Below are 12,080 nucleotides of genomic sequence, written 5' to 3' on the forward strand. Positions count from 1 at the left end.
GCGCGCTCAGCACGCCCCGGGGGGGGGGGGGGGGGAGTAAGCACCCCCTGCCATGCGCCCAGCGCCCCAGTATAGGGGGCAACAAGCACCCCCCCGCATGCAGGCAGCACCCGGGGGAGAGGGATCTCCCCTCCCACGGCACACAGGCATAGGGGGTGCCCCCCTCAGCACATCCAGCAGCCCCGGGGGGGGGGGGGGGCAACCCCCGCAATGCGTCCAGCACCCCGAGATAAGCAGCCCCCCATGCACAGAGCCGCAGGGGGGGGATAACCAAACCCCCCCCCCCCATGCATCCAGCACCCACGTTTGGGGAGGGGGGGGGGGGGGAACAAGAAACCCCCCAACGCATCCAGCGCCCGGGGGGTGTCCCCACTGCAGCAAAGCACAGCTAAACGCGAGGGGGGGGGGAGGGGGCGGAGAGCGAGTTACCCCCGCCCACCCCCCCGAAAAAGTTACCCCCCTCCGCACTACAACACTCACCTGACTCATACCGGCCCCGGGGAGCGGGGGGGGGCGGCGCGGCGCTGGGGGGGGCCGTGCCATGGCGGGGAAAGGGGAGGGGGGGGAAAAAGGGGAGGGGGGGCGCAGGGCGCGAGCGGCGGCGGCTCCGCGACGCGAGACTGAGCCGGGCGGCGCGCCGAGCCCCCCGCTCCCCCACATGCCGCTCATTTGCATAGCGGTGACGTCATAAGGGGCGGGGCGCGCGCGTCGCGCGCTCTCCCCCCCCCACCCCCCCGCCCCCCAACCTTTCCCCGCCGCTTCCCCGGCTGCAAGCCCTTTGCAAACCCCTGCAGCTCCCGTGCGATACCCATCCCGCCCCGGGGGATTTCGAGGTGCCCCCCCCAGTGCAGGGGGGGTGGGGGTGGGGGGCTGGAGAAGCTCCCAAACCCCAAAGTCACTGCCCCGGCCCCCCCCCCCATCCCCCCCCCCCCCTCCAGCTGCGGATTTCCCGCTGGAGGAAACCACCATCTAGCGGGCTGCAGGGTAATGGCAAGGGTGGTTTTTTTCCTAGCCAGGGGATAATGCTACTTTCGGCTCCCCTAAGTGTCGCATCGGCAAGAAAGGGTATTTTAAAAATTATTTTGTTTGGGTTTTTTTTTTTTTTGGGGGGGGGGGCTCTGGCATGCTCAGTGGTTAGCAAGCGGTCGGTGGGGAGGGCTGGATTTAACCCTGGGTGCACCAGTAGTGCGCAGGGAAGGGCAGGATTTGTGTTTCGGGATATTGATTTCCCCTAAAGATTTTCTTTCCCGGCTACTCCCGGGAAGAGCCATACAGGTATATCCGAGAAGGGAAACGGGGAAAATCCTGCCAAGCGCAAGCATTTGCAAGGAGACACCCAACACAGAGTAGAATCTAACACTTTATAAAGCATAAATAAAGGTGTAATGTGTGTTTCTTCATGGGTACTGTGAAGGGATGTCAAATGCCCGATGCACGCACAGCTTGTGCTTCAGGGAATGAGCGACACCCGTCCCTTCGTGACATTTCCTTGTCCCCGATGCTTTGCGAAGCTCAGGGCTGAGGAAGAGACGTGCTCCGGTGTCAGGAGATGGTGAGGGAGAGAGATGTGGTGGCAAAGCAGGGGGCTGAACCCTCACCCTGGTGCATCCATTCCCCAAAAGCAGCTCCGTGCTCTGCTGGGTGCCAGAGAAAGGAAAACTCCAGGATGGTGCCCCCTTTGGCTGGAAAAGCAAGGCACATGTCTGCATCTGTCCCTTCCGGGGACCGAAGCCACTGGGAAGGCCCAGTCCCACGTGCAGGAGCATGGATCCCGCAGCAGGACCATGAGATGAGGATCACCAAGTTGCTCCCAGCTGCTCCTATACGTCAAGCGCAAATGGTCCATCTCCCCCTGCTTACGAGTTTGCCTCCAACCTGCTTTAGCTTTCAGGATGTCTGGTGACTAATTAAACAAACAGGAGCGGAGTTCCCTGCCAACAAACCCCAGCCATCTGTCTTATCCTCCAGCTCTGTCCTAATAAACGGTCAATCAAAGAGCCCCTTTCCCCTCCCCTCAGTGCTGACAGTCCTCCCGCTGGCCAGGCATGCTGAGGGATGGCCCACGGAGCTGTGAGGATACACCATCTGCCACGCCGGTGTGCCCGTCTTGCACGGGAACACGGAGTGAGGCTCGTTAAACTATCGGTGTTAACAGCACGAGGAGCTCTGGGCAGAACGCCACGCGCTTGCATGTTGCTAATTTAAGGGTTGCCAAGCTTGCTTTGCCGATAACGCCTCTCAGGTTTTGCAATTTGCACATCTGAAGTGGTAATAGCAGCGAGCACAAGAATATTTAGGGCTGGAACATCAAATGTGTCCCTCTGCAAGGCCAGGCAGAGCGGCGAGAGATGGTGTCTCCCCATGCAGCAAGTTGCAAAGGAGTGAGAGTAGAAGGACCACGGCCACAGAGTCTGTCCCATGCTCCAGGAGCCATCAAGAGCATGCCTAATAATAAAACCAAAAATAATCCCCTGCCACTTGGGACAGCAGAGTGCCTACTCCCCATAGTGTGCCCAGGAAGGAGATGCAGAGGAGTGAGATCCTGACGCAAGAGCATATGCTGCGATGTTTGGAGGTTTCTATGGTAATTAACAAAGGTATCTGCGGCCCGTGGAAGAAATACCCTGCTGCATCAGTAAATGCATTGCGGGGCAGGTGCCCATGCAGATCAGGGTTACAGAAGGGTCCCCAAGCTGGCTGGAAGCATATCCCCTTTCCTGGGGCAAATCGGCTGGGGGGGGGGGGGCACATCACACCTCCATGGTCAACTCCTCCCAGCACTCGGGGAGCATCCAGTGTGCAGAGCGTGTCCTGGGAGCAGCTCTGCACAAACACAAGACAGAGTGAGGGGAGAAGCAGGATAGTTCTATTTTATACCACAATTCCTGGGGAACCTTGGGATCTTTGCAGATCCAGCCAGAGCATTTCCACAGGGCTGCAAGTCCCCGGGCAGTAAGCGGAGGCTGTTAGCAGGGCTCTGCATTGCATGTGCTGTCGTTATTTGGCTGGGGCAGAGCCGACGATGTTGTGTGGCCGACCTCTGGGGCTGGCATGCCAGAGTGGCTCGGTACAGCAACATCTAGGCAGTGTCTGTGTTTCTGTTTACCACTTCAGAGAGAAAACAAGAGGCCTGTGGTAGTATTAGCCAAGCAGGTGGTCTAAGCAAATTAGTGAATCTTAACGGTTCACGAGTTCAAAGGAAGCGGTTGCTCATCTCCGTGGAAGCTATCTGATAACATATTTAGCTGAGGAAAGGATGGGTATATCCACCAGCACACAATGGCCCAGATTTTCCAGCTCATTAAACCCAAGTATTAGTGCAAATATCATGGTAAGCAGGCTGAGATAATTAAACACAACATCTCTTCCATTTGTTCCTAAACAAAATGTGGGAATTGGCTACTGGGATGTTAGTGTTTTCCTTACCTTGGGTGGTGGAGGGTACAATTCATACAAATAAGCCCTGCCAAAAAGAAACACACACAAAAAGAAATGTAAGAGAAGTAAAAATAAAAAGTAAACAATAAAACCTACATAGGTCTGTATTTCCAAATGGGACAGCACGGCCATTAAAAATTTGTACTGATACTCACACTCTTATGCCCATCTGGGGCTCAGAGATGACCCTGGGCCTGAATTCACCGCAAGAGGAGCAGCAATCTTCAAGGTCCCCTTGAGGCTGGGGGAAGAGAACACAGATCTCTTCTGCGCTGAAGAAAATGCAAGAAAAGACAAGGCCAGGCCTGGAATACCAAATCTAACTCTATATACAGTATATTTTGCCAGTGGTGTTTTGGGGCAGGGTGTGAAATGCTCATCTTCCAGCCTTAACGCATGACCCTGCCACGTGCATCAGCTTGCAGTCCAGGTGTGCAACCACTCGTTCTTAAGCCCCATTAGCAGTAAATTCAGTGTTGCAGCCTAAATCCTGGTGAAAGCAGCATGCACCAACTCACCTGATGCAGGAGGCAGTGATTGCTGGATGATGAGGGATGAGGGCTGGGAGGAAGAGCACATTTAACCCTCTGGATTGTGCTGCAACAGGGGATCGGTGCACATCTGAAGTGGAAAGAAAAGTGGCAGCATCTGGGTGCAAATGAAAGCACTGGGAAATACTGGTTAGCATGGGAAGTGCTGCTCACGTTGTAATTGTTTAGCCGTTGTCAAGGGGTTGTTTCAAGAAGACCCTGTTTCATCTCTGAAAACACCATCGTGTTGTGCTGTGAGCGCGCTGGCATCTGCCTCTCCAGCAACGTCAGCTCTGCCCTGTGCACTTGGCTCACAGGGACCCCAGGGACACAGAGGCAACAAAATAAATCAGCTTAACTAACGGTTCTCAAAAAATCGCCCCTGGCAAATGTATCACAGGCTGCTCTCACACCCGGTGACGCACACAGAATCAGTGATGAAGAAGAGCTGAGGAAGAAGGAGACGCAAAGGATTTATTTAACCCGGCAGGCAGTAAGTTTCATTGGGGTCCAGTTTCAAAGAGCCCCTTGAATATAAATGCAGGCTTTTGCACTGCAAAACCATATCATCCCATCCACAGCAAGTGAATATTCACAGAATTTGTCTTTGCAAAACTGAGACCTCTGTGTGCGTGGAGGGCAAAGCCTGACTGGAGCCCCGCTGGGCCTTCGGGGCAGCCTGGTTATTAGGCGTGCTGGTGTGTGCGGCACACAGGGGATGTCCCATCCCACCCCTTCCCACCGGCTGCCGGCACACAGAGCAGAACTCCAGCTCACACCTCGGATGGGTCTGCGGCAAGATGCCTGAGTGGCTCTGTGCCCCTCTTCATGCACACTAACACCCCGTAAATGCCTGCCGGTGAGATAACTCCCTGGATGGCTATATCCCATAGCCTCACGTCATGTTTACCTACAACACTCAGATTTTTCAAACCATTTCCAGCCAGCAATGAAAGCAGCTTGTTGTAGGACTTGGAGCTGACTGAGGCTGTGTTGCAAGCAGATGGCCCTGATGAAACAAGACACTGATCCCCAAGGAGGCACCATTCAACAGAGCTGCTCGACTCCCCGGCTCCAGCAGCTCCAAGACAGACTTGGAGATGTGCATTAGCATGCACCGTCGAGGAAATTGCTTCCCTAAATACCCCTTTCAAGCAATTCTCTTTTGAAGCCTGGTTCCAACTCAAGACTGTGTCAGCAGCACTGATACTAAGGCAGTTTTCTTACTTAATTATCAATAATGAAGCATACCTGGTGCTGACAAAATGATGATAATTTAAAGAGAATTTCCATAACGGAGAGTGGAAGAGTTGCCAGGCTGAGTGAGGGTTTAGACATAACCAGAATGCCAGGGTGGATGAAAACCTTCACGCTTTCAACCTGATGAAATGGCAGGGGATCCAAGCATGAAAGGCAAACACAGGCAGAAACAGCTCTCGTTGATCCTCCTGGCTCCAAACACACAGCTTTCAGCAACACCTCCAGAAGCGACACCTAGGGCTACACAGACCTAACAAGCACGTGTGCATGTGGCTAGAATCGATGAGAATAGAGATGATCCGCTGAGACCCCCAAGGGCCTTTTGCATTTTGCCCGAGATCTCTGAAGACATTGCAAGAAGTGACAAGAAGGGGACAAGACACAGACACTGAGCGAGCTGGGGAGAGAGGCACCATGTGCTCAAGGAAGCAGGATGGGTTCGGCAGAGGGGCTACAGTCTCAGCTGTGCCCTGCACACCATCCTCGTGTCTCTCTCCATCCCACTGCACCTCAGGCCACTTGCTTGCCCTGGACTCTGCCTGCTCATCCTGGTACGGAGGTGGCTTTTCAGGAGTCCTCAGGAGAGCCCCATAAATGAAGGCTGGCACGTCTATGAAGGGCTAACAGCAACATGGATTATACCAGCCCCAACTCCCTGATGAACCAGACCAGTTGTACAATGTTCTGCCAGATGCTTAAAATGCTGCTCAGCTGTTTTTACATGTTTCCTTAAAAACAGGAAATAAATAAATATGTAAAATTGTAAATGTTGCTCCATATACACCAAACTTAGCTAACCCAGCTCTCTGCAGCCACCACCCAGCAGAGCACAGCAGAGGTCACCATTTCCCCAGAGAGCCTGGCACAGAGAGCAGGGAAGCCTGGTGGCTCTGCTAAAATGCCCAGAAACCACCCCTCCTGTCTTCATGGGTATCAAAAAGTTTCTCTGCAAGAGGTGGGAGAAGAAGAAAAGGAAAGAAGATTCTCATGGAAATGAGGAGACGCAAAAAGGGGATAAACCCACCTTACTAGATCAGATTTGTGCAGGTAGGGTCACTCAGCTGGACCAAGGTCCATCTCCAGATCCCGCTACAAAGGATTACATTGCTCCAAATAAGAGATATACAAAAGACTGAAATTAATTCCTACTTTTTTTAAGGAGCTGCTTTAAGGAGCTTGTTTGGAGAAACAAGGCTCTTGATCAAAAGTCACTGGACAAGTCTTTGGGTTTGCCTTGCCCTTGTATGGATTGGTCCTGCTCCCTAAAGCAGAGACTACCACATAGTTAAAATACGAGATCACATGTCATGTCCCAGTGCAGACGGCTGTGGTTAAAGTCGGTTGCTCGCTCCAGGGCAAAGCTTTACAAGCTACCACGTTTTCTGTGATTGAACCCAACTTCACCAGCATCCAGCCACCTCTCTGCTCCCACCACCTCTTTCAGTAGCTTTCCAGCTATGTGGGACAAAGGAAATATTGGCTGTGCTGGAGGACATGGTTTTTATGGAAATCTTTGGAGAACGAACACTTAATGTGCAGCCACCAGGAACACTCAAGGACACTATTGAAAATGTGGCCTAACACAGGTCCCCCTGCTCCAGTTCGCTGCAGCGGATGTACCAAGAGGGGGACAGTGGAGTCCCGCATTGTAGAGGTCTTACCTGGCTGCAGTCATCAGAAGCAGAAGTGGGATGAATTGCAGAGAAACCTTCACGTTGCCAACGTGCCTGTCAAACCCAGCAAAATAAAGCCCAGCAAAGTACTGCTGAGGGTACAACTCTGCAAAGCCTGGAAACTTCTGAGTCCATGAGGTGCTGTGAAATAAGCGCCTAATGGGTTGCTGCAAGTAGATCCAGCAGTGAGACCGTGGGAATGCCAAGACAGAGGTTGCTGAAATGAAGGATATAAAAGACCCCATCAGAATCTGTCATAGGGTCAAGAGTCCTTTAAATTATCAAATATCTTTTTCAGGACAGGAGAAAAGCAAATGGTTTGTTAATGACAGAGCACTAAATGCTGTTGGACTTGATGGAGACTTTTTCGTTAAGAAGTTGGCGCTGAAAGGGAAAACGAGCTAGCAGACTTATTTACACATTTTCATGTCTCTGGGAAGATACTTAAAGATTGAAAGACTGGAAAAGCTATAGCCATTCCTCAATTGTGAATCCATCAGCACTTGGCAAACATCTTTCTTTTGGTCCTATAGCAAAATGTAAAGGTAACTTTTTGCGTCATTCAAGCTGTCCCAGTGGAGGAGGGTTTGGATGATACTGCAGCTGTTCCAGCCAGGGTTTGGTACTGACCACCTAGGAAGAAGCCAGCCTTAAGAAGAAAGGCAGCAGCTGGGTTGTCAATCTTGTCTCCATGTATGGCAGCATCTGGTGAAGAGCACTGCTTTTCGAGCTGTTATATGCCATAAATCGCTGCCCTGTCTTACTCTGATCAATGAAACGTGCTGCCATGGAAAGGGGTCTGCCAACCTTGGCAAGCAGAGCAGCCATGTAAGAAAATGCAGTGCCTGACTCTCTTGGGGCTCCATGCTTGCCACAATTATCCTCAGCCTCGTTGCCAGCAATATCCACCCTCAGGCTTCCTGCAAGCTGGTGCATTTTGAACTTGCGGTCTATGCTCTTCCCCTACAAGGGAAATCCCTGAAATCGAGGACCCTCAGGAACTAGACACCAAAATCAAATAACTTCAAGCATGGCATTTGTGTTGCATTTGACCAGCTAAGATGCAACAGAACATCTGTATCTCACAGTCAATTCTGGTGGCTGGAGATTGATGCACGATGATCCCTGGTAGATCTCTGGAGTCTCACTGCCTCCAAACTCAATAGCATCTGCAGATTTAAAAGAAAAAAAATCAAGAGGAACAACTATCAAAATAATTCACAAGCTAGCAATCCTCCCTCTAGCCTATTTGTTAAAATACTGTTCAGAAGGAGCTGATAGACACTGAAATAAATAGCACTACGAGAGAGATAAGTGATGCATTACACTTCTCACCAGTCCCCTGACTATAGCTACTATTGAAAAATCTGTCAAGAAATATTAGATGTGAAGTGGCTATGCAATGGGAGAGTAAAAAATATTAGCAACTGCCAAAACCCCTCATCTGATGAAGACAAAAAGTTGGAGGAGGCATCTAAAACCTCAACAAGCTTTCTAGGTACAAATCTGCTGCTGATACAAGGATGCCGCCGCAGACTGAGGATATAAACAGAGGTAGAAACTAACTTTCCATATCATTTATTGCTGGTCTTGCAGAAGCAGTTCTGGGATTCACTCGATGCTCAGAAGCACCCAGACACTGCATAGGTAGGACAGGTGGTCCCTCAAGAATAGAAATGCAGTGACGCCTCGTGTCACAACTACGGCAAACATCACAGTATTGCCCTTTCTATGGCTGAGGAGTACATGTGTAGGGAGGAGGAGGAAAAGGAGGGTTTTGGGTTTCTCTGAACCATGATGGAGGATCAGTAACCTCAGCAGGAATTTATAATGTCGTTATTTTTCAAAATACTGTCGGGAAAAATTGATGGACTTCTCACTCTGGACATCAGACTCCACTGAAGACTTCATCTAGTCTTAAGACTATGTTTACATACAGTATTTTTACTGTTTAAAATCATTCCCATTGTGACATGGCATAATTTAGGCAGGAACTCTCCTAGCTCAGATGCAGCAGCATCCAGACAAAGGTGCCTTTATGTAGGTGTTGCACATTCCTACAGATTTATGTAACCAAACCATCAGAAGTCCCTTTTTACAAGTATAACCATCACTGTGCTACAAGCCCGTATCTCTCTACCCACATTGCCCACCGACACGAGTAAAAGCAATAGGGAAACAATGGGTAAAGCTGCCTGAGCAACTCTACACTGTTCAGCAGAGACTTTCTGAGCCCCTCTGTGGCCACTAGCTGGGGCAAACATCCCAGGGGATTGTGGCTAGCACTGCTTGAGAGAGCAGTGGCGAGGCAGGGCGTGGGGTCTGGCTGATTTTGGAGGACCCTATAAATCATGGGACTCCAGGACGCTTGGTCATGGCCTGATAGCTGCGCTCAGGTAAGCATTTCCATTATGAGGCTACTGCATGCTGTCAAAGCAACATTAAATCGGTAGCAATACCAAAGTTAGCCAGAAACATAACCCTTATTCTGGTTTTCTCTTTGCCCTTCCTGCCCAGCATACTCCCACAAGACTATACCAAGCTTTTCTAATGGCTTAGTTTGGAGGAGGACTTTCGCTGTATCAGATAAAATTCAGCTATTCCTGGCATTAATTATATCAGCTATAAACATGCAGGACACCAGGGACAGCCTTTGCAGGGGCTGCACATCCACTGCAGTAACAGAGGCGAGTCCTTGTTTATTCTGGGTATCAGGACAATTGAGCAAATGGTGACTGGTGACCAGTTACTGCAGAGACCTCCTTCACCTGGCAGACCTCACAGAGCTTTGTCAGGGCAAGGAGAGACTCAACAACGCACAAACTAGCAGGAGAAACTCAGACCCTGATTCCTGGCTCCTTTTACCATACTTCAGGTTTAAAGCTTGATGTTGGCAAGTAAATTAATCATTTTAATCAGATTCACACAGAAGCTTGCCTTGAAGCTGAACAAAACATGTACATGAGTTCTCATCTGCTCAGACCCACCAAAATATGAGATACTGAACTCGCCATTCCCTTATTCCCTGATGGAGAACAGCATTGTGCCAGGCTGGTAGTGTTGGCTGTGGTAGCTCGGCAGACAGCCCCAGCACTCTGATGGCCAACGATCATCCTCAGTGGTGGTGGTGAGACTTTACAAGGTCTGTAGTGGAACGTCCACACCACTTTAGCCCACAAGAAGTAGGGGTCAGGGCATTAGCCAGTTTTCAAAGTGCCTTATGGAAATTTTGAATTCCTCATGGGAATGGGAAGACCATTTTAAGATTAATTGACTGGAATTGTCTCCCTCCTACCATTTGCCCTCTACTTGGAGAAGGCAGGTAGGAAGGAGAGAAGACCCTAACAGAACAGCTTTCTAAACAGAAGGAAGATGTCCACGTCATAGTCCATTGGCATTTGGAAAGGCACCTTGGGACTTAGTGTGATAACTAATTTCAGAGCCTCAGCTCTGATTACAGTTGATGAACCAAACCAAGCGGTGAGGTACCTCCCACCTCTCTCCTGCAGCAAAAATCATTCCAACTTTGTAATACACCAACGCTGCTGAAGTGGCTTGTTACCTGCATCAAGGAACATATGTCTGCATATGTTCCTTGATGTCACCAAATCCATAAACATCATCTATAATGAGTGGAAGAGAAATGTTATATTACCTCTATTACAACAGGGTGACCGAGCAGAACAGCCTCTGCCAATATACTGTGTTTTTGTGGGTCACTGGAAGGTTTTATTTCTCTCTTAGAGCCTTGAATTCCTGTTTTAAGACAACCAAGGGACACACAAGGCAGCTTTAGAGCTGCTCCTTTTACTTCTCACCTAATCTATATTTTCAGATGGGTTCTTGGAAGAAGGGCAAACATAATAAGCCAGCTACTGTACTTTTTATAACTCTCCGCCAGGTCTTTGATTTGGGCCAGCAAGGAAGCTTGTTAGATCTGATAAAGCAACTAAGCATCTCTGGAAAATGCTATTACAAGAACATGAAACAAATGAAAAGCTGGGACAAACTCAATGGTAAATACATGGCCTGGCAGTTCAGCACAGCCACATCCTGTTTGCAATTATTATTTAATACTGGCATCGATTGGTTGAAGGATGAGACAGACCAGGCAATTCTCAGCAGGGTTTACTTGAATACCATTTCACTCTGAGATAAAACAAGCCCACAAATTCAGATCGCACTGTCTTGTTGGGAAATTTTTAATTAATTGATTTAATATCAGGGATGAGTGTGGTCAAGCAGTAAACACCACCTCTTTGATCACCTACGTAGACAAACCAAGTCCCTACTAACTACCAGACAGTGCCCAACTCCAGGTTAAAACCAGCACAGTACTAACCTGCTCCTCTGGAATAATGAGCTGTACAGCCACTATCCCACATGCTGGTAGCATCAGCTGTGTGTATGGGGATAGCTAGTGTCACGGCTCAGGCTCTTTGGTCTTGATATTAATTTTTCTGAGAGCCCACAGAGGCTTAGAACTATTTACACCAGCTCTCCATTTCACAACAGTGACACATGGATATGAAGGAAAGCCTGAAGAGTAATTATCGCCACCATCATCACGTTAGCTGCTCCCCTTTAACAGCACGACAAGGCTAATAACACAGATAGGGAGGCTAAACTCAGCAACTGCCTCCAGCAGGCATGCCGCAATCAAGCTAGCAAAACTCAATGCAAGCCCGCATAGAAAGGGAAGGTGATTTTTATTTTTAAGACTGATTTCACCCACTCATTCTTGCACATTCATATTCTCACTACCACCAAGAGACATGCATCCAAGTGACCTGGTGAGGATTGCCTATAGTGACAGAGAGGCCAAGTCCTCATTTCATCTCAGTGATCCACCCTGAGTGGTGAAGACACCGTATGATATTTAGTCTTTACACTCTAATACAGGCAGCTCTGGGTCTACTTGAGATGCATCACACTGTAGTCGCTCCACATCCGCACTGTGTTCTTATCTGAGACACGGCCTTGCTGCCACCAGTGCTCATTCCTTCTGCTGCTACCTTGCCCTCAGCTCTCCTCTTGCTGTTCTCAACCTCCTGGATTGTAGCATATACACCATCCTTTGCCATGATGATTTCCACACGGAACCATCTGTCTTCTAAAGTACTCTGCAAGTCCTGCTCAGTCCCGACAGACACCAAGGTATTTAATTGCTGTTTGATAT

At 49.7% G+C, this 12,080-nt stretch overlaps 1 long non-coding RNA gene across 1 annotated transcript; it reads right to left on the bottom strand.

The window, feature by feature from the left end:
- Positions 1–1,347: 1,347 nt before the first annotated feature.
- Positions 1,348–10,934, bottom strand: LOC121091500. Its single transcript, XR_005828955.1, has 2 exons — positions 3,594–10,934; positions 1,348–3,463 (listed from the first exon to the last, which is right to left on the bottom strand). It is a non-coding gene; the product is annotated as an uncharacterized LOC121091500 (long non-coding RNA).
- Positions 10,935–12,080: the final 1,146 nt, after the last annotated feature.

The sequence above is a fragment of the Falco naumanni genome, chromosome 7, assembly GCF_017639655.2.
Source record: "Falco naumanni isolate bFalNau1 chromosome 7, bFalNau1.pat, whole genome shotgun sequence".
Classification (NCBI taxonomy): Eukaryota; Metazoa; Chordata; class Aves; order Falconiformes; family Falconidae; genus Falco; species Falco naumanni.